This window comes from Aquarana catesbeiana, linkage group LG06, assembly GCF_042186555.1.
Source record: "Aquarana catesbeiana isolate 2022-GZ linkage group LG06, ASM4218655v1, whole genome shotgun sequence".
Taxonomy (NCBI): Eukaryota; Metazoa; Chordata; class Amphibia; order Anura; family Ranidae; genus Aquarana; species Aquarana catesbeiana.
The window spans coordinates 337,785,132-337,798,313 of NC_133329.1; positions in this window are offsets into that span (position 1 = coordinate 337,785,132).

The window sequence follows — 13,182 nt, forward strand, 5'->3', positions numbered from 1 at the left end:
GAACTAAATGAATTGCACATGTCTAGTACCCTGGACTTCGGAGGCATAGCTGCAAGTAGTTGTTTGTGCATGACTAAATTTAGTTCTTGGCCCTACTGCAGTCCATAGAAAAATAATCTTTTTTTTTTTTTTTAGGGTTTCCTAAGCTGGGTGATTGATTGCTCCTGCTGGCTTCTGCAAAAAGCTCCCAGAAAATAGAGCAGGGAGGGTCAATCACTCAGTTATGAATATTTATCATACCTCAGCCAATCCCTGGAAGAGAGTGTGCAGAAGGTGGCTGGAGAGGTGATATATATGTTGGAAGACCTGTGTTCTCCATCCTCAGCTCGCAGTATTCCTCTTCTCCTGGGGCGAGGCCCCTGCGAGGCAGCTAGTGTGAGAGACGAGAGTTTCAGTTTGGACCTCATCTGGCATTGGGCTGCGGACCTGGAGAAGATTGCTAAAGTAATCTGGTGGAGGGAATAGCTTGGGAATCCAGGTGAAGGGAAGGATTGTTTTTTCTTCCTCACTGAAGAGTGTCGTGTGGAAGCTGGGTGGCAGGCAGCTCCTGAAACGTTGTAGGACCTGCGTTTGCGACTTTCACGTGAGCCTATTTCTTCAGGATCTGAGCTCCTGTTGATTTCTCATATCGTCTTTGAGTATCCCGAACCCCTAAATCCCCTCCTGTTCAAGTTTTCTACAATAAAATCCTCAAAAGACATCCCCTTAGATTGAGCCTGTATTGTGGGTGTGCATGGAGCTGTGTCTGTGGCAGGCAGCCTCTGTACTAGTAAGGGAGCCCTATTCTCACCACTCCACCATCTCTCCACTTTGAGGATGAGCGCTGCATAATTTTTATTTTATTAACATCTTACTATTCTTTCTTATTATTAGTGCACTGTGACCTATAAATATTATTTTTGTTAGGGTTCCTTGAGACCTGAAAATTAGGCTGGATTTACATCTTTGCATTTCTTCTTGATGCGATCTGTGCATCTCGGGAACGTGAGCCAAATCACTTGTTATTGTTTTTTTTTTTGTAGGTGCGCTGCCATTCATTCTTAGCCACCTCCTGTCTGTGCTATAGCCGAAAGACAGCTACAGCGCGGACCTAATTTGCCGGGAGGGGGTCCATAGACGTCCTCCTGTGCTTGAGTGGCCTGTGCGCCCCCTGCAGGGCACGCGGGGCACGCTCTGTGATCAGCGAGTCTATGTGACCCTTTACCACGTGATCAGCTGTCAGTCAATGACAGCTGATCATGTGATGTAAACAGAGCCGGTAATAGGCTATTTTTTCTTTTCACGCTGGTAGCATGAGGAGAAAAATAAAAGCCGATCACTGGCGGCTGTGAGAGGGACATCAGTCCCGATCATGAAGAGCCTCTGCAGAGGCTTCTGTGCCCACCTGTACCACCTACCAGTGCCTATCAGCGCCACCTATCAGTGCCCCCAGTACCACCCATCAGTGCCCACAGTGTCACCTATCAGTGCCCACAGTGCCACCTATAAATCTCACCAATCAGTGCCTCATCACCAGTGCTGCCTCTCAATACCACCTACCCTGTTTCCCCGAAAATAAGACCTAGAGTGATTGTCAGTGATGGCTGCAATATAAGCCCTACCCCCCCAAATAAGCCCTAGTTAAAGTCCTTGTAGGTCCTATTTTCAGGGTAGGGCTTATTTTTGGGGAAACAGGGTAGGGCTTATTTGGGGGGTAGGGCTTATATTGCAGCCATCACCGACGATCACGCTAGGTCTTATTTTCGGGGAAACAGGGTACCAGTGCCCATCAGTGCCACCTATCAGTGACAACTATCAGTGCCACCCATCAGTGCCAGTCATCAGTGCCACCCATCAGGGCCCATCAGTGCTGTCTTATCAGTGCCCATCAGTGTCACCTTATCTGTGCCTATCAGTGCAGCCCATCTGTGCAGCCCATCAGTGCAGCCTCATCAGCGAATATCAATGAAGGAGTAAAATTACCAGTTTGCAACATTTTATAACAAACTATGAAACATGTTTTTTTTTTTTTTTTAATGTCTTTTTTTGTTTGTTTAGCAAAAAATAAAAACCCAAGTGGTGATTAAATACCACCAAAAGAATGCCCCATTTGTGTGAAAAAAAATTAATTTGAGTACAGTGTAGCATGACCGCGCAATTGTCATTCAAAGTGTGACAGCGCTAAAAGCTAAAAATTGGTCTGGGCAGGAAGGGGGTTTAAGTGCCCAGTAAGCAAGAGGTTAATAGCACCTCAACCCATGTGCATTTTAGCGCACCACAACAAAAGGTACAAGTAGCTCTTTAGTGTGATTTTTGTGCATTGGGAAGACCATTCAAATGCTGCTGCCCAACACAAGTAAAATGCACAAAAAACATACGTCTATGCACAAAAGTTCTTGCATTGGATAGATGTAAACCTGGACTAAGGCTAGGTTCACACTTGTGCATCTGCATTTTCATGCTTTTATGCATTTTTCATGTGCGCCTATTGAAGTCTATAGGGACAAAAAAGTGCATTGTTGCACCAAAAAAAGCACAAGTACTTTTCTTTCAAGATGCATGGAAGAGAAATGCATAGGTGGGAACAGGTGTGAAAATAATGGTACACCTTTTGTCATACATGATCATGCATCAGCCAATGTGCGTAAAGTTTCACAGGTGTGAATGGGGACTAAAGCAATGGAAATGCACCTCAACACATGAGTTAGGCCCCATGCATACTATTGCATTGTGGTAAAGTGCATAATCATGTGCATGTTACTACAATGCAAGACACTGCATGCTACTTGCAATGGTACATTGTGGTGCTATTCATTCTGAATATCATCCTAATGCACCTCGCCTAATGCACAACATACAGCAATGCTCTAATGCGTGTTGCAGTGCGGTGTGCTGTCAAAAGAGGAGCAGGTCCAAGTTCTGAGCTGCTGAGATCCATGCTGGCCTATTCATTTTGAATGAGCTGCTTAACACTGCACATAAAAGTGTGACAAAACAGGCATGCTTTAGTGCATCCCATCTTAGGAATAATGCCGCGTACACACGATCGCACATTCCGACAACAAAATCCATGTTTTTTTTTCAGACGGATGTCGGCTCAAACTTGTCTTGCATACACACGGTCACACAAATCTTGTCGGAAATTCCGAACGTCAAGAACGCGGTGACGTACAAGACGTACGACGAGCCCAGAAAAATTAAGTTCAATAGCCAGTGTGGCTCTTCTGCTTGATTCCGAACATGCGTGGAACTTTGTGCATCGGAATTGTGTACACACGATCGGAATTTACGATTTTGTTGTCAGAAAATTTGAGATCCAGATCTCAAATTTTGTTTGTCGTAAATTCCGATGGAGCCTACACACAGTTGGAACGAGCTCCTATCGAACATTTCCCGTCGGAAAATCCAATCGTGTGTACGTGGCATTAGGCTCCATTTACACTTAGTGGTGCTCAGGGGGTGTTGTTGGATCTGCAAAAGATCTGGGGCTAGAGCCCACAGCAGCGGTCACCAACTTGAGGGGAGCACGCCGGTGGTAAGCAATTTTTCACAGGCAAAGGAAGGCTGGTGTTGGCGTTTCAATCATCATGGCACCATGGTTGATATGGTGTCAGGTGTCATTGTTTCCATTGTTACATTGTAATATACAATCAAGTGGTTCAACTCACCATAATGCAGAATCAGTGGGAGCCCTGGGCGTGTCACTTGCCACCGTCACCTGTCACCAGATGCAGCTTTTTAACTTGCCACCGTCACCTGCCACTAGATGTGGATTGTCAATTGCCACGTCACCTGCCACCATTTGCAGATTGTCACTTGCCACGTCACTTGCCACCATTTGCAGATTGTCACTTGCCACGTCACCTGCCACCATTTGCAGATTATCACTTGCTAACATTGGCAGATTGTCACTTGCCACCATTTGCAGATTGTCACTTGCCACGTCACTTGCCACCATTTGCAGATTGTCACATGCCACGTCACTTGCCACCATTTGCAGATTGTCACTTGCCACGTCACTTGCCACCATTTGCAGATTGTCACCTGCCACGTCACCTGCCACCATTTGCAGTTTGTCACTTACCACCATTTGCAGATTGTCACTTGCCACGTCACCTCCCACCATTTGCAGATTGTCACTTGCCACATCACCTGCCACCATTTACAGATTGTCACTTGCCACGTCACCTGCCACCATTTGCAGATTGTCACTTGCCATATCACCTGCCACCATTTGTAGATTGTCACTTGCCATGTCACTTGCTACCATTTGCAGATTGTCACTTGCCACCATTTGCAGCTTGTCACTTGCCACATCACTTGCCACCATTTGCAGATTGTCACTTGCCATGTCACTTGCCACCATTTGCAGATTGTCACTTGCCATGTCACTTGCCACCATTTGCAGATTGTCACCTGCCATAATTTGCAGCTTGTCACTTGCCAAATCACTTGCCACCATTTGCAGATTGTCACTTGCCACGTCACTTTCCACCATTTGCAGATTATCATTTGCCACGTCACTTGCCACCATTTGCAGATTGTCACGTCACTTGCCATCATTTGCAGATTGTCACTTGCCATGCCAGCCAGTGCCACCAGATGTGCATTGTCGCTGCATTGGTGGCAGGCTGGAAGCACTGGTCCATTTAGTGAGGGCAGGAGAGTGGAGATGCGGGGTGGGCAGTTAGAGATGATGTTATCTCTCTGCTCCCCACCGCACCGCCGACATTTAAAAGACCCTCGCTGTGAGGGCGGAAGATCGCTGATGTGTAGCGGGCAGTGAGAGATGATGTCATCTCTCTGCTCCCCGCCGCACATTGCTCCCACGTTGAAGTAGCCCGGCTGTGAGGGCGGAAGAGTGGTGATGGGCGGGCGGAGAGAGATGATGTCATCTCTGCTCGTCCGTCCGCTCGTCTCTCCTCCACCTCCAATGCTGCCCGCCACATTTGCGACCCGCTGAGACTCGGGGCTATGGGCACCCCATTCGGGGCTCCAGCCTCGATAGCCACACCCTGGCGACGCCTACGGTGGTGCTATTTTGGAGTGGAATTTTTTGCAACTTGATGCAACTTGGATGCGACTTTGGATTTGACCAATGATAATGAATGAATGAATGAATGAATAATTTGTAAAGCGCTACAAATTGCGAACTGAATCGCCTCAAGGCGCTAGATGTATTCTCTGTGGCCAGCTTCTAGAAAAGGAAGGTCTTTAGTTTTTTCCTGAAGGCCTGGTGGTTTTCTTCCATGCGGAGGTTGGTTGGGAGAGCATTCCATAGTCGAGGTCCTTGGACTGCAAATCTACGTTCTCCCTTTGCTTTGTAGCGGTATTTGGGAATGAGGAGGAGGTTTTGGTTAGCTGATCGAAGACTGCGATTCGGTGTGTAGTGTTTTATTTTTTCCCGGAGATATTGCGGAGCGTTTCCTTGTATGCATTTATGGGTGAGGCAGAGGGTCTTGAATGTGATCCGATTCTTCACCGTTAGCCAATGTAGGCTTTTTAGGGATGGGGAGATGGATTCCCAGGGCTTTTTCCCTGTTAACAGCCTTGCCGCCGTGTTCTGCATGAGTTGCAAGCGCGCAAGCTGGTATTGGGGTAGACCTACGTAGAGGGAATTTGCGTAGTCGAGTCGGGAATTGATGATCGTTCCCACAACTGCCGCTTTGTCCTCTTCTGGGATGAAGGGGATGAGTCTGCGAAGCAGGCGGAGGAGGTGGTGAGATCCGCTCACCACCGATCCTATTTGTGCATCCATTGTCATTCCTGAGTCAAAGATGACTCCGAGACTCTTGACTTTGGTGCTGGGGGAGATGGTCTGTCCAAGGATGGAGGGTGGTGTCCATAATGGACAACCGCTGCACAAGTGTTGCATGTATGACATTTAGGTGTGACTTTTAAGGGTTTACACAGCAGTCTATGGCACTCAAGTCACATGAAAGTTGGACCAAAGTAGTGCAGGAACCTTTTCAAAGTTGTTGCGACTTTAAGTGACACATATTTAAACGGTTGTCATTGAAAAACTTGAGGTGTGACTTGTCATGCAACTTTAGTGTCCGAAGTCACATGACAAGTCGCACAATTGTGAATGGAGCCTTAGGTGTGAACCTAGCGTTAGAGCTCATTCACACGGATGCACAGACTCTGTACCTTTGTGCAGATGTCCATGTTTATGCGCCTAAGGAATGACAGGTGTTCCGTGAGGCCAACCTGTCAAAATCAATGACACGATGAGAGAGGCAGTGACTTTACAGATCGCCCTGCACATGCTAGTGTTTACATTCGTACAAGGATGCACGCACAGCTCTGGGCGCATATGGACTACATCCAGAGCTGTGCGTACACCTCTGTGTCCCATTGGGAAGATTTACCTTCACTTCCTGTCCCATAGCCACAACAGGAAGTGAGAGGAAATCCCAGTAAATTAAGGGATTCCTTGGGGACCCCCAGGTCACCAGAACCAGTGTCCCCATTGGAAGATTTCCCCACTATTATTTTTCAGGTGACAACCCAAAATTTGGGATTTTCTTTTACTTTTGCTTTTAATGATAATGGTAAACAGGACAAATAGAAAGGGTGACACTCCCCAACGGGGGCACAGACTGCAATAAAAACCTGACAGCTGTTCTAATCCCTCCCCACTTTATCCAAAACAAAAAAAAAAAGATTTGCCTTTAATTACACTTTAATTCCTAATGACACCCCATATCGGTACCCGCGTACATTTTTGTGTGCGCTAAATCAAATGGTGCCACAGCATCATACAGTTCCGTGTGCTGCATCCTTTAACCACTTGCGCAACTGTATAAAAATGATATACAGCGGCAAGGCGGTTCTGCTGTGCCAGATCACGTACTAGCCTAGGTACGTCATCTGGCACTTCTGGGTAGGGGGCACGCGCCCAGCCATGCTGTGATTAAACACATGTCAATCAGCAGGTGCTGGCCAAAAGATGACCTCCAGCAACAGCAGACAGAGCCCTGCCTATGTAAGCAAGGCAGAGCTCTGTCCTGTCAGCGGGGAAGTAATGGATTTTTTTTACCCCCAAATCAGGGAATAAAATCCATCAGTTCCCTTAGTAAAAGCACCTCACACAGTACACCAAACACTGGTTAGGCACACATTTGACTGCCCCTGATGTTTAACCCCTTCCCAGCCAGTGTCATTAGTACAGTGACAGTGCATATTTTTAGCACTGATCACTGTATTAGTGTCACTGGTTCCCAAAAAGTGTCAAAAGTGTCAGTTATTATCAGATTGTCCGCCACAATATCACAGTCCTGCTATAGGTTGCTGATTGTCACCATTACTAGTAAGAAGATAAAAATAAATAAATAAAAATTCCAGTATATATCCCATAGTTTGTAAACGCTATAATGTTTGCATAAACCAATTGTAGCACCCTCTAGTTAGGTAGGTGCTAGAGTGAGGATTTTTCTGGAGAGTAGGACAATTTAGGCAGGCCTAGCTGGTTGCTAGGCCTGTTTGTTTTCATTCTGGGCTGGGAGTGGCTCAGGGCAGCATCACTGTCTCCTCCCTCTTCTTTCTAGAAAGAGAGGAGGAGAGGTGGAGTTGCCTGGGGTATTCTAAGGAACCCTGACCAATCTCCAAGTTGAATTGGCAGGGGGCAGGCCTCCTTAAATACCTAGGGTCAGCCCAGCTGGGGCTGAGTTGTCGGGTGGAAATGCTGGATTAAGAGAGTGTGGAGGCTGTCGGGGCCCATGGGGAGCTCCGCAGTTTTGGGTAGAGGGGTGACATTGGGCCTGGGCTTGGGCTCGGGTGCACCAGGAGGAGAGAAGAGATCCTGGGAGAGAGGCACATAAGAGAGTAAGGAGAGGACAGCGGGAGAAAACACTGATAAGGAGACTCCAGGGAGGACAACTGGTCGCAGCCAGGAGGGAGGTGAGTGAAGCACAGTCGGGAGGACTGGGGGACTGGGGAGGCGTGCCTGAGAGAACTGGGAGTTTGCAGTTTGATATGGGTGCAGAACCAGTGGAGTGGACTGTGGATAGGCAGAGGAGAGAGGTCATTGCAGCCTGTCTGGCTGGCAGGGCCTGAAGAGATCTGGGATCAGTAGCTGGGAAGAGAACAGTTAGCACCAAGAACTTTCTACACTGTAGGGTCCTTTTACAGAGGCCTTGCTGAGTTGGTGTCAGGCCTAACCGTGTGGTGCTAGCTAGTCTGGAGGAAGAGTAACAGTCTGCAGCAAGTGAAGTGCTGGAGGAGTAACAGTCTGCAGCAAGTAAATGCCGGAGGAAGAGTAACAGTCTGCAGCAAGAAAATGCTGGAGGAAGAGTAACAGCCTGCAGCAAGAAAATGCTGGAGGAAGAGTAACAGTCTGCAGCAAGAAAATGCTGGAGGAAGAGTAACAGCCTGCAGCAAGAAAATGCTGGAGGAAGAGTAACAGTCTGCAGCAAGAAAATGCTGGAGGAAGAGTAACAGCCTGCAGCAAGAAAATGCTGGAGGAAGAGTAACAGTCTGCAGCAAGAAAATGCTGGAGGAAGAGTAACAGTCTGCAGCAAGAAAATGCTGGAGGAAGAGTAACAGTCTGCAGCAAGAAAATGCTGGAGGAAGAGTAACAGTCTGCAGCAAGAAAATGCTGGAGAAAGAGTAACAGTCTGCAGCAAGAAAATGCTGGAGGAAGAGTAACAGTCTGCAGCAAGAAAATGATGGAGGAAGAGTAACAGTCTGCAGCAAGTAAATGCCGGAGGAAGAGTAACAGTCTGCAGCAAGAAAATGCTGGAGGAAGAGTAACAGCCTGCAGCAAGAAAATGCTGGAGGAAGAGTAACAGTCTGCAGCAAGTAAATGCCGGAGGAAGAGTAACAGTCTGCAGCAAGAAAATGCCGGAGGAAGAGTAACAGTCTGCAGCAAGAAAATGCTGGAGGAAGAGTAACAGCCTGCAGCAAGTAAATGCCGGAGGAAGAGTAACAGTCTGCAGCAAGAAAATGCCGGAGGAAGAGTAACAGTCTGCAGCAAGAAAATTCCGGAGGAAGAGTAACAGTCTGCAGCAAGAAAATGCTGGAGGAAGAGTAACAGTCTGCAGCAAGTGAAATGATGGAGGAGTAACGTTATGCAGCAAGTGAAGTGCTGGAGGAATAAAGGGAAAAGAGGTCTTAAGCAAGTGTTTGTGCTGGAGAGAAGACTGGAGTGTAAATACTGGAGTGTATATAGACGTCCCAAGCAAGTTGTGCTGAATCATTCTGGGCATCCCATAACTATCCTTTACCCACCCAAGTTAATCCCCTCAATAAAACAAAAAAAGAAAGCTTATGGACTGTTCTGTGCTTCTGAGTGACTAAGTGATGTCTGGCTGGGCAAGGTGTCAGGTGAACCACAGTAATCAGCAACTCCTACAGGGGCATGACTACACAATCGATATACACTTATTGGGATTTTTTTTATCAAAAACATCATGTAGCAGAATACATATTGGCCTAAATTTATCAAAAAATTAGGACGTGTTTTAAAGCAGAAATGTTGTTGGTCTTTGTTTGTTTATAGGTCGAAAAATAATAAAATAGAAGACACACAGAGGTGATTGAATACCACCAGAAGAAAGCTATATTAGTGGGAAAAAAATGATATACATTTTATTTGGGTACAGTGTCGCACGTCCGCGCAGTTGTCAGTTAAAGTAACGCAGTGCCGTATCACAAAAAATGGCCTGGTCATGAAGGGTGGTAAGTCTTTCAGAGGTCAAGTGATTAAAAGCGGAAAATTGAATATCAAATATTTACAGCAATTTTCCTTTCCTGACGAGCTCCATGTCAGCCTACCACTGGGTATGCTTCGCCCATACCCTCACCTGCAGGACCCAACTCATACATTTGACTCCTTCCCTCAGGCTGGCATTCCATAACTCGATTTCCGCACCTGGGTCTGTGCTAAAATGGAGCTTGTCAGGAAAGAAAAATTGCAGCAAGTATTTGATATTCAATTTTCCATTTTTCTGACAGCTCCATGTCAGCCTACCACTGGGAACTAACTAGCTAACCAGGGTGGGATAATGCGGAAACAAAATAGGGTTAATTATGGCCTCCGGCTAACGAGATAACCGTTTTGCAAAGATTAAAGCTGGATACACACTATACAATTTTCTGTAGATTTTTTCCTTCAGATTTACCAAAACTATATAATATGAGGTCAAACCTTAAGAGTCTAAATTTCTATGCAATCAGGCAGGCCTTTGCACTACATGGTTTTGGTAAATCTAAAGGAAATCAGACAACAAAGTTGTATAGTGTGTATGGGGTCTAACAGGTGTCAAAAATGACAGATCTATGTGATAATGAGAAATAAAGGTTTGTATGGATGACCAAGTTGCTGCTTTGCATATTGACTTCATCGAGTCTCTACAGGCGGCTGCCCAGGAGGTTAAGATGCTCCTTGTGGAGCGCATCATTATTCCTTCTGAAAGGGCCAATCCCCTATCCGTATATGAGAGGGAGATCACTTTCACAATCCAAGAAGCAATCACTCTGCTTGGATCTCTGGCCCCCTTGCATGAACCTCTGGGAACCTCAAACGGGCAATCTGATGACCTGAAAGTCGGGGTAGTATGGATATACGTCTTCAGTCTCTCCGCAACATCCAAAAGAATAACTTTTTGCTCATCTTCCAGATGGAAAGTAGGCAACACAATTTCTTGACTTAAATGGAATCTTGAGGCCACTTTTGGAATAGAATCCAGCATCGAGAGCAGAATAACTCTGTCCGCCAAGGACTTATAGGGTTCTTTATACCCTAGAGCTGCCAACTCAGAAACCCTCCTAGCTGAGGCTACTGCCACCAGGAAACCTGGTAATTCTCATAACTCTCATGTAATTTAATCTCAGTATAAATACAGTTGATCTGTGAGTGCCTCAGAGGTTTGTTAGAGAACTTAGTGAACAAACAGCATCATGAAGGCTAAGAAACACACCAGGCAGGTCAGGGCTAAAGTTGTGAAGAGGTTTAAAGCAGGGTTAGGTTATAAAAAAAATATCCCAAGCTTTGAACATCTCACACAGCACTGTTCAATCCATCATCTGAATATGGAAAGAGTATGGCACAACTGCAAACCTACCAAGACATGACCATCCATCTAAACTGAATGGCCGGGCAAGGAGAGCATTAACCAGAGAAGCAGCCAAGAGGCCCATGGTAACTCTGGAGAAGATGCAGAGATCCACAGCTCAGGTGAGGGAATCTGTCCACAGGACAATTATTAGTTGTGCACTCCACAAATCTGGCCTTTATGGAAGAGTGTCAAGAAGAAAGCCATTGTTGAAATAAAGTCATAAGAAGTCCTGATTGCAGTTTGCGGGAAGCCATGTGGGGGACACAGCAAACATGTGGAAGAAGGTGATCTGGTCAGATGAAACCAAAATTTAACTTTTTGGCCTAGAAGCAAAACGCTATGAGTGGCGGAAAACTAACACCACACATCACCCTGAACACACCATCCCCACCGTGAAACATGATGGTGGCAGCATCACGTTGTGGGGATACTTTTCTTCAGCAGGGACAGGGAAGCTGATCAGAGTTGATGGGAAGATGGATGGAGCCAAATACAGGGCAATCTTAGAAGAAAACCTGTTAGAGTCTGTAGAAGACTTGAGACTGGGGTGGAGGTTCACCTTCCAGCACAACAACAACCCTAAACATACAGCCAGAGCTACAATGGAATGTTTTAGATCAAAGTATATTCATGTGTTAGAATGGCCCAGTCAAAGGCCAGACCTAAATCCAATTGAGAATCTGTGACAAGACTTGAAAATTGCTGTTCACAGACGCTCTCCATCCAATCTGACAGAGCTTGAGCTATTTTGCACAGAAGAATGGGCAAAAATGTAACTCTCTAGATGTGCAAAGCTGGTAGAGACATCCCCAAAAAGTCTTGCAGCTGTAATTGCAGTGAAAGGTGATTCTACAAAGTATTGACTCAGGGGGGCTGAATACAAATGCACACCACACTTTTCACATATTTATTTGTAAGACATATGGAAAACCAATTATCATTTTCCTTCCACTTCATAATTATGTGCCTCTTTGTGTCGATCACATAAAATCCCAATAGAATACATTTATGCTTTTGGTTGTAACATGACAAAATGTGGAAAATTTCAAGGGGTAGGACTACTTTTTCAAGGCACTGTATATGTATAATGATCAGTGATGGCTGGTGGTCAAAATTTGGGGGGGGGAGGCGCAAAACAGACCTGGTCCCCTCAATCAATCAGGAAGGGGTGTGCAGGGATAGATAGATAGATAGATAGATAGATAGATAGATAGATAGATAGATAGATAGATAGATAGATAGATAGATAGATAGATAGATAGATAGATAGATAGATAGATAGATAGATAGTTAGATGGCTAGGTTGGTGGATGGATGGATGGATGGATGGATGGATGGATGGATGGATGGATGGATGTGATGGATGGATGTGATGGATGGACAGATGGATATGTGGATGGATGGATGTGTGGATGGATGGATGTGTGGATGGATGGATGGATGGATGGATGGATGGATGGATGTGATGGATGGATGGATGGATGGACGAACAGATGGATGTGTGGATGGATGGATGGATGGATGGATGGATGGATGGATGGATGGATGTGTGGATGGGTGGATGGATGGATGTGTGGATGGATGGATGGATGGATGGATGGATGGATGTGATGGATGTGTGGATGGATGTGTGGATGGATGTGTGGATGGATGGATGGATGGATGTGTGGATGGGTGGATGGATGTGATGGATGGATGGATGGATGTGTGGATGGATGGATGGATGGATGGATGGATGGATGTGTGGATGGGTGGATGGATGTGATGGATGGATGGATGGATGTGTGGATGGATGTGATGGATGGATGGATGGGTGGATGGATGGATGGATGGATGGATGGACAGATGGATATGTGGATGGATGGATGTGTGGATGGATGGATGGATGGATGGATGGATGGATGGATGGACAGATGGATATGTGGATGGATGGATGTGTGGATGGATGTATGGATGGATGGATGGATGGATGTGTGGATGGATGGATGGATGGATGTGTGGATGGATGGATGGATGGATGTATGGATGGATGGATGGACGAACAGATGGATGTGTGGATTGATGGATGGATGGATGGATGGATGGATGGATGGATGTGTGGATGGATGGATGGATAGATGGATGTGTGGATGGATGTGTGGAT